Genomic DNA, 10,257 nt, shown 5'->3' on the forward strand with positions numbered 1-10,257 from the left:
AGCGCTGAAGGGGCCACGTGTGGGCGATCAGCTTCGTGAACTGTGAGGGGCGTCCCGAGCGTGGGGAAAATTTCTGACAGGCCTCGCAGGATCTGACAACCCGATTTGCGACGCAGATGATGGCGGGCCAGTAGAAACCTTGGCGTATCACCTTTGCCGCTAGGGCCCTGGGGCCTGCGTGGGAGCCGCAGGTCCCCCTGTGGACTTCGCGCAGGATTTGAACGCCCTCGGTCTCGGTGACGCACTTAAGCATCGGCTGACTGACCCCCTTTTTGTAAAGTTGGCCCTCGATCAATGCGAAGTCCCGGCTTCGGTGGTGGAGGCGCTTGGCCTCGTTGCTGTCGACTGGGTGATAGTACCCCTGCAGGTACAGAGTTATTGGCGCCCGCCAGTCTTCGGTCATGATAAGATTGATCATGCGGTGGCCCTCGCTGTCGTTGGTTATTTGGAGCCCTTTAGGGCTGCGGACGGCTGGCGTGCCGATGACGTGATAGAACACGTCGGAGGGTAGGGCTTCACCCCTGGCGGCTGCCTTGGCCAATGCGTCAGCTTCTTCATTCTTGGCCCGGTTCACATGTTGCAATGTGAATCCCTTGAATTGTTTCTCGAGACTTCGGATGGCCGCGAGGTACTGCAAAAGTGCGGGGTCCTTTGCTGCATAGTCTTTCTCGACTTGGCCGGCGACTACCTTGGAGTCTGTTCGGACTATACAGGTGGTGACGCCGAGGGCTCTTAATTTGCGGAGGCCGAGGATGACAGCTTCATATTCTGCTATGTTGTTTGTGCATCTGTCAGATTCCAGAGCGAAGCTTAAGCATGCCGCATATCTGTGCCTGACCCCGGCGGGTGAGGTGATGACTGCAGCAGCGCCTGCCCCCGCATGGCACCAAGCGCCGTCGCAGTGGATTGTCCAAACCTTCTCTGCGGGTGGATCCGGCTGTGTTATTGGCCCGGTCCAGTCGATGACGAAGTCTGCTAGAACTTGTGACTTGATCGCTGTCCTGGGCTCGAAAGTGATGTGGTAGCCGGAGAGTTCGGCCGCCCATTTGGCGATCCGTACCGACGCCTCCGGGTTTCTGAATAATTCGCCGAGTCCCCTATCTGAGGTGACGCGGACCTTGAATGCTTCAAAGTAGTGGCGCAATTTGCGCGAAGACATAACAACTGCATATGCAATCTTTTCGAGCTCCGTCATGTTACATTTTGACGGTGTGAGCACTTCGGAGACATAATATACTGAGCACTGCCTGATCACGCCCTCTACTGTCTGCTCCTGAACCAGTGCCGCACTGACCGCGTGCGGCGAAGCCGCAACGTAAAGCAACAGCGGTAGCGAATAGTCGGGGCTCGTAAGGACGGCCAACTCCATCAGGTACTGTTTTAGTGAGGCGAAGGCCGCCGCCTGCTCTGGTCCCCAAGCGAAGTCTTTTGCGCCGCGGAGTGTTTTGAGGAAGGGAAGACTTCGCTCAGCAGATTTGGAAATGAACCTGTTGAGGGCGGCCATTCTGCCCGTCAGACGCTGGACCTCTCTGGCTGACTGCGGGGGCTTCATGTTGATAATGGCCTGGATTTTGGTTGGGTTGGCCTCGATGCCGCGGTGTGATACCAGATAACCCAATATTTTCCCCTGTCGAACACCGAAGACGCACTTACCGGGGTTCAGGCGAAGTCGTGCGTCCCGCATGTTCGCGAATGTCTCGGCGAGGTCTGCGAGATGGTCCTCTTTATTCCTGCTGGCGACGACAATGTCATCCACGTATGTGAATACGTTTCTGTCGACTTGCCCTTCGAGCACTGTTTTAGTGAGCCAGGAGAAGGTGGACGCGGCGTTCTTGAGTCCCTCCGGCATTCTGATAAAGCAATATGTGCCGAAGGGTGTTATGAAGCTGGTGCTGGCTTTGTCCTCCTCCTTCATGTATATTTGATGATAACCGAAGAAGCAGTCGAGGAGTGACATGACCTCGCACCCGACCGCGCTATCGACTATTTTGTCGATCCGGGGCAACGGGAAGTTGTCCTTTGGGCAAGCCTTGTTGAGGCTGGTGAAGTCTATGCACATTCGCCACTTGCCGCTCTTTTTCTGCACCATTACCACGTTGGGGAGCCACGTGGGGTAAGCCACTGGCTCGATAAATTTGGCTTCCAGGAGGCGGTGTACCTCTGCCTTGGCGGCCTCTGTCTTCTCGTCGGACATTTTGCGAAGCCGTTGTTTTTTCGGTCTCACCGAGGGGTCGATACCCAAGCTGTGCTCAATTATGGACCGGCTGACCCCGACCAGGTCGAGGGCTGACCAAGCGAAGACATCCTTGTTCTTGGACAAGCAGCACATGAGTTTTTCCTCGTCATGTGAAGTGAGGTCTTCGCTGATCGTGACTGTTTGCTTGGGCGTGGCCTGGTCGAGGGGAACAATCTTGGTCCCGTCGTTGCTTTGCAGCTGCGCCTTGGGTTGTTTTTTAGTTGGGCTGGCGGGCGCTGGGACCTCGCGCTGGGCCGTGAGACAGTGGACATTTCTTTGCCCGGGGACGAAGTCCCGCTCTATATTGCGCACAGTCTGCTGATTGCCGTAGACCGAGATGGCGCCTAACGGACCTGGTATCTTCATGCACAGGTACAATCCGTGAATGGCTGCCTCAAACTTGTTGATGGAGCCCCGGCCCATGATGGCGTTGTACGGATACACCATGTCGACGATGTCAAAGGTTATTTTCTCACTTCGGGCATTGGGCGCTACACCGAAGGAGAGAGGCAACTCTATTTTGCCGATAGGAAAAGTGCCCTTGCCGCCGAAGCCGTACAACGGATTGTCCGAAGGCTTGAGCAAGCTGTGGCTTATGCCCATGCGGTCGAAGGCATGGAGGAAAATGATGTCTGCCTGACTGCCATTATCAACGAGGACTTTGTGCAGGTCCCAGCCTGCCACGCTGCAGTTGATGACCATGGCGTCGATATGGGGGGCGCTGCGCAGGTCGACGTCTCGGGCGTCAAAAGTTAACGGTACATGGGACCACTTCGTCTGTACGACTGGACCGGTGATGGCGACGTGGTTGATGCTGCGGTAGTGGTCCCGCTTCTGTCGCTTGGTGTCGAAGTCGACACTGGACCCCCCAGTGATCATATGAATGACTCCGCGATACGGCTGATCGGCGAAGTCTTCTTGCTTGGGGGCATGGGGGTGGGGGATGTTTTGTTGTTGCTGGTGTGGAGGCGGGGGTGGGGGAGGTACGATTTGTACTTCCTGATGGTGTTGGTAAGCGTGGTGCGGTGGATGCGGGGCGGGGGCGTGGATGTATGGTGGAGGGTGTTGATGATAAGTGTGCGCGACGACTCTTGGGTTGTCGGCCGGTTGCATCCGTGCCATCCTGTCTCTGGTGGCCTTCGTCTCTGGGCAGTCTTTGGTTTGGTGGGTGCAGTCTTCGCCGTGGAAGAGACAGTAGAATCGGCGCGGCGGCTGCGCGCGTCCCCGGCCCCTACCGCGAGTTCCACTTCCGCGGCCCTGGGGGGATATTCCTGGCGGCGAGGGGCATCACTAGCGGGGTGCTGGTTGACAATGTTGTGCACCTGCTGCTGATTACGGCCGTCTCGACCGGAGTCTGGCTATGGAGTCCTCGTCCACGTGCGACTGGACTGTGGAGCATCTTTGGGTTTCCTCTAAGACTCAACCTTGCGCTGGTGGAGCTCTTCGGATTTGGCATATTTTTCAAATAGTTGATATAATTCTTGGAGGTTCTTGGGCGGGTCCCTGATGCAGTGGTTGTAAAGGACGCCGGCGCGAAGGCCACTGATGGCGTAGTGAATGGCGATCTGGTCATCAACTGAGGACAGCTGTGACTTGAGTGTTAGAAACTTGCGGTAATACTCCCGCGGAGTCTCTTTTTCCAGCTGCTTACAGAGTGAGAGTTCGGCCAAGGCGTCGGTGTCTGGGCGGTACCCTTGGAAGTTGAGCAGGAATTTGTCCCTTAGGCTTCTCCAGGAGTCAATGGAAAGCGAGGGCAACCTGGTGAACCAGGTGAGAGCTGGGCCTTCGAGGGCGATGATGAAAGACTTGGCCATTGTGGCGTCGTCCCCTCCAGAAGATGCAACGGCGACCTGATAACTCATGATGTACTGTGCTGGGTCTGTGCTGCCGTTGTACTTGGGATAGGTCCCTGCCCGGAAGTTGGCAGGCCAGGGTGTCACTTGCAGATGTGGCGCCAGGGGACTTTGCTCGTCGAGGTAGTTGACCCCTTGAAATGGTGCGGCGTGTGGGAAGGCGTAGTCGCGCTGGGGGAAGTGCGGGTCTTACACTTGTGCGCGCTGTTGCAGGGGCGGCCCGTGCTGCAGGCCGAGGTGGCCTTCGCGTATGTCTTCCAATTGCGCGCGCTGTTGCAAGGGTGGCCTGTGCTGCAGGCCGAGGTGGCCTTCGCGCTGCATCAGCGCGATCTCCCGCTCGAGGTCCTGGGCCTTTTGCTCTTCGTCGCGTATCATTTGCCGCACCTTGGCTAGTGCAGACACGCGCTGGCGCTTGGCCTCCAGTATCTCTTTTGCCTCTGGAGATTGCGGTTCTTGAGGCGCAGGGCGCGTAGCTGTAGCTGTTCTTCCGCTGAGATGCTGAGGACTTCACCATCCTCGGTGAGGTTCGCGCCCTCCGGTGGAGCGAAGCCTGGGGGAGGTTGTGGTTGTCCTTCAAGGCCACAGGTGCGGAGAGCGTCGTCTTCGCAGGTGCGGGGAGCATCGTCTTCAGCAGCCTCTTGGTGGGTGGAGTGGGTGAGTGCAAGGGCCTTTCCCTTTTTTGCGGCCAGCAGTGCTGCCTTCGCAGCCTCGTCAGCCTTCGAGCTAGCTTTCTTGGGTGCCATCGCGGGTGGTTTCTTCGTAGCACGAACGGTGGGCGCCAAATGTTGGAACTTGCTCACAGGCGCAAGTTGATCCAACGGGGGGGGCGTAATAGTGCAAACAGGGTTTCAGCACGTGATGGCAAAAGCTCTGTTCATCTAGCCTCTCAAGGGCACTGTGCGGGGGTATTTATAGGTGTCCGGGTGCCCAGCGTCCCATGTTAAGGACGCATGTGCCCTCAGACACCTAGGTTATCCCCGGAATATTCCCATAAAGCGGGGTTACAGACTGTAATTACAGGGACGCCTTTACAATTTAGGCTCGTAACACGCAGCGGCCACGCAGGGCCCGTTACAATGGGCCGGATCACACGTGGGCCTCCATGCTGGACGAGGCCGCGCGATGGGATGACCTCGTCACGGGTCTTCGTCCGATGTCGTATGGGGCGAAGGGTGTCCCTGCCCGTTGTCTTGTCTCCGTTGGGCCAACGACTACGGCGAAGGCCTCGAGCGAAGGGTGGCGTCTTCGCCTTCGCCCCAACACTCTTTTTGCCAACCTGAGAGCACCTAGAGGGGGGGTGAATAGGTGATCCTGTAACACTTAAAACTTAGGCCACAAATACTTGGTTAAGTGTTAGCACAATAACCGCCAAGTGGCTAGAGAGGAATCTTCAACAAAACACAATAACCAACAAGATCAATCACAGAGATGGCACGATGGTTATCCCGTGGTACGTCCAAGACCAACGCTTGCCTACTCCACGTTGTGGCGTCCCAACGGACGAGGGTTGCAATCAACCCCTCTCAAGCGGTCCAAAGACCCACTTGAATACCACAGTGTTTTGCTTGCTTTACTCAATCCCGTTTGCGAGGAATCTCCACAACTTGGAGCCTCTCGCCCTTACACTTGAAATTCACAAAGAAGCACAGAGCAAGGGAGGGATTAGCAACGCACTCAAGACAAAAAAACACAGCAACACCACACACACAAGTCGCAACGAGAGCTAACAATACAACTCAATGAGTTCACCACTCAGCAAGAGCTCTAATTGCTATCGCAAAGAATCAAAGGCGCGGAATCGATGTCTTGGTGCTTAGGAATGTTGTAGGAATGCTTGGTGTCCTCCTCCATGCGCCTAGGGGTCCCTTTTATAGCCCCAAGGCAGCTAGGAGCCGTTGAGAGCATTCTAGGAAGGCTGATCTTGCCTTCTGTCGACTGGCGCACCGGACTGTCCGGTGCACACCGGACACTGTCCGGTGCCCGATTTCTTTCCAAAAATGGCGTAGTCGACCGTTGGCAGCCTGAGAGCCGTTGGCGCACCGGACATGTCCGGTGCACACCGGACAGTCCGGCGCCCCCTTCTAGCCGTTGGCTCGGCCACGTGTCCCGCGCAGATCGCGCGGCCGACCGCTGGCCATGCCGACCGTTGGCTCACCGGAGAGTCCGGTGCACACCGGACAGTCCGGTGAATTATAGCCGTACGTCGTTGGTGAATTCCCGAGAGCGGACACTTCGCTCAAGCCAGCCTGGCACACCGGACACTGTCCGGTGCACCATCAGACACTGTCCGGTGCACCACCGGACAGTCCGGTGCTCCCAGACTCAGCAAAGTCTTGGCTGCTCGAGCCAAGGCATTTTCAATTGGATTTTTCCTTTATTCTTGATTTGTACTTTGTCCACCTTTTTACACTTAGGCACTTGTGTTGGACACTAAATCACCAAAATACTTAGAAATGGCCCAAGGGCACATTTCCCTTTCAATCTCCCCCTTTTTGGTGATTTATGCCAACACAACATAAAGCAAGTAGAACAAGTACAAAATCAATTCAAATTAGAACTCAAAATTGTTTTGATTCAATTTGACATATATGGATCACTCTATGCCACCACTTGGTTTGTTTTTGCAAATCAAACTCAAATTTCTATCTCTAAGTCAAACACACATGTTAAGACATAAAGAGAGTCATTCCAAGAGAAATTGATTCAAGATTTCAAAAACTCCCCTTTTTCCCATAATCAATACTTCTCCCCACAAGAAGCCAACTTTTGACAAGAGAGACACTAAAAGAGTTTTGATAAACCAAAAACTCTATTCTACTATTTTCAAAATCTCTCAAGTGGTAGCTGATCCATTTATCGCTTTGGCCTTTATTTTCTCCCCCTTTGGCATCAAGCACCAAAACGGGATCAATCTTGGCCCTTTAACCCCAATTGCCTTATCAAAATCGTCAACTAAGAGCAAATAGGCAATAAGAGGATAAAGATAAACTTGGAAAAGTTACTCTTTTCATCGGAGTGCAGTGGAAGTCTTTCATGGTCCAAGTCCACCTTTCCCTTTCAAACCTCCTTTGAGACTAAATCAAGCAAACTCAAGCAAACAGTTAGTCTCAAAGGGTCAAGTTGTAGCACAGCTCCCCCTAAATATGTGCATCACTTGCAAAAAGGACTTGTGAGGTCCAGGGAGTGTTTGTACAACTTGAGCACCAGTAAGCAACAAAATGCATAAGGAACATGATCAAAGGCATAAACACATGTATGCTATAAATCAATCCAAGTTCCATGAATCTAGGACATTTAGCTCACTACGCAGCCTGCAAAAGGTCTTTTCATCTAAAGGCTTAGTGAAGATATCGGCTAGCTGGTTCTCGGTGCTAACATGAAACACTTTGATATCTCCCTTTTGCTAGTGGTCTCTCAAAAAGTGATGCCGGATGTCAATGTGCTTTGTGCGGCTGTGCTCAACAGGATTTTCCGCTATTCGGATAGCACTCTCATTATCACATAGGAGTGGGACTTTGCTCAGATTGTAGCCAAAGTCCCTGAGGGTTTGCCTCATCCAAAGTAGTTGCGCACAACACTGTCCTGCGGCAACGTACTCGGCCTCAGCGGTGGATAGGGCAACGGAAGTTTGTTTCTTAGAATTCCACGACACAAGGGACCTTCCTAAGAATTGGCACGTCCCCGATGTACTCTTCCTATCGACCTTACATCCAGCATAGTCGGAATCTGAGTATCCAATTAAGTCAAAGTTAGACCCCTTTGGATACCAGATCCCGAAGCAAGGCGTAGCGACCAAATATCGAAGAATTCGCTTCACAGCCACTAAGTGACACTCCTTAGGATCGGATTGAAATCTAGCACACATGCATACGCTAAGCATAATATCCGGTCTACTAGCACATAAATAAAGCAAAGAACCTATCATGGACCGGTATGCTTTTTGATCAACGGACTTACCTCCTTTGTTGAGGTCGGTGTGTCCGTCAGTTCCCATCGGCGTCTTTGCGGGCTTGGCGTCCTTCATCCCAAACCGCTTTAGCAAGTCTTGCGTGTACTTCGTTTGGGAGATGAAAGTGCCGTCCTTGAGTTGCTTCACTTGGAACCCAAGGAAGTAGTTCAACTCGCCCATCATTGACATCTCGAATTTCTGCGTCATCACCCTGCTAAACTCCTCACAAGACTTTTGGTTAGTAGAACCAAATATTATGTCATCGACATAAATTTGGCACACAAAAAGATCACCATCGCAAGTCTTAGTGAAAAGAGTTGGATCGGATTTCCCAACCTTGAAAGCATTAGCAATTAAAAAGTCTCTAAGGCATTCATACCATGCTCTTGGGGCTTGCTTAAGTCCATAGAGCGCCTTAGAGAGCTTACACACATGGTCGGGGTACCGTTCATCCTCGAAGCCAGGGGATTGCTCTACGTACACCTCCTCCTTGATCGGCCCGTTGAGGAAAGCGCTCTTCACATCCATTTGGTACAACCTGAAAGAATGGTGAGCGGCATATGCTAGCAAGATACGAATTGATTCTAGCCTAGCCACAGGAGCAAAAGTCTCCTCAAAGTCCAAACCTGCGACTTGGGCATAACCTTTTGCCACAAGTCGAGCCTTGTTCCTCGTCACCACCCCGTGCTCGGGTTTGTTGCGGAACACCCACTTGGTTCCCACAACATTTTGCTTGGGACGAGGCACCAGTGTCCAAACTTCATTTCGCTTGAAGTTGTTGAGTTCCTCCTGCATGGCCAACACCCAGTCCGGATCTAGCAAGGCCTCTTCTACCCTGAAAGGCTCAATAGAAGAGACAAAGGAGTAATGTTCACAGAAATTAACTAATCTTGAATGAGTAGTTACTCCCTTGCTAATATCACCCAATATTTGGTCGATGGGATGATCCCTTTGGATCGTCGCTCGAACTTGGGTTGGAGGTGCCTGAGGTGCTTCTTCCTCTTCAACTTGATCATCCTGTGCTCCCCCTTGATCATGCGCCTCCACTTGAGGTACCTGTTCGTCATCTTGGGTTGGGGGATGCACCATAGTTGAGGAAGACGGTTGATCTTGCTCCAATTGTTCCTGAGGCCGTACATCTCCAATCGCCATGGTGCGTATCGCGGCCGTTGGAACGTCTTCTTCATCTACATCATCAAGATCAACAACTTGCTCTCTTGGAGAGCCATTAGTCTCATCAAATACAACGTCGCTAGAGACTTCAACCAAACCCGATGATTTGTTGAAGACCCTATACGCCTTTGTATTTGAATCATAACCTAATAAAAAACCTTATACATCTTTGGGAGCAAATTTAGAAGTTCTACCTTTCTTCACAAGAATATAACACTTGCTCCCAAATACACGAAAATAAGACACGTTGGGTTTGTTACAAGTTAGTAGCTCATATGAAGTCTTCTTGAGAAGACGGTGAAGGTAGACCCTGTTGATGGCGTGGCAAGCCGTGTTCACGACTTCCGACCAAAAGCGCTCGGGGGTCTTGAACTCTCCAAGCATAGTCCTCGCCATATCAATGAGCGTCATGTTCTTCCTCTCTACCACACCATTTTGCTGAGGTGTGTAAGGAGCGGAGAACTCGTGCTTGATCCCTTCCTCCTCAAGGAACTCCTCCACTTGAAGATTCTTGAATTCGGACTCGTTGTCGCTCCTTATCTTCTTCACCTTGAGCTCAAACTCATTTTGAGCTCTCCTGAGGAAGCGCTTGAGGGTCCCTTGGGTTTCAGACTTATCCTGCAAAAAGAACACCCAAGTGAAGCGGGAAAAGTCATCAACAATAACTAGACCATACTTACTTCCTCCTATGCTCAGATAGGCGACGGGTCCGAAGAGGTCCATATGCAGCAGCTCCAGAGGTCTTGAAGTGGTCATCACATTCTTGTTGTGATGTGCTCCTCCCACTTGTTTACCTGATTGACAAGCTGCACAAGGTCTATCTTTTTCGAATTGCACGTTAGTCAAACCTATCACGTGTTTTCCCTTTAGAAGCTTGTGAAGGTTCTTCATCCCCACATGTGCTAAGCGGCGATGCCACAGCCAGCCCATGCTAGTCTTAGCAATTAAGCATGCATCTAGACCGGCCTCCTCTTTTGCAAAATCAACTAAATAAAGTTTGCCGTCTAGTACACCCTTAAAAGCTAGTGAACCATCACATCTTCTAA

This window comes from Zea mays, chromosome 7 (assembly GCF_902167145.1).
Source record: "Zea mays cultivar B73 chromosome 7, Zm-B73-REFERENCE-NAM-5.0, whole genome shotgun sequence".
Lineage (NCBI taxonomy): Eukaryota > Viridiplantae > Streptophyta > Magnoliopsida > Poales > Poaceae > Zea > Zea mays.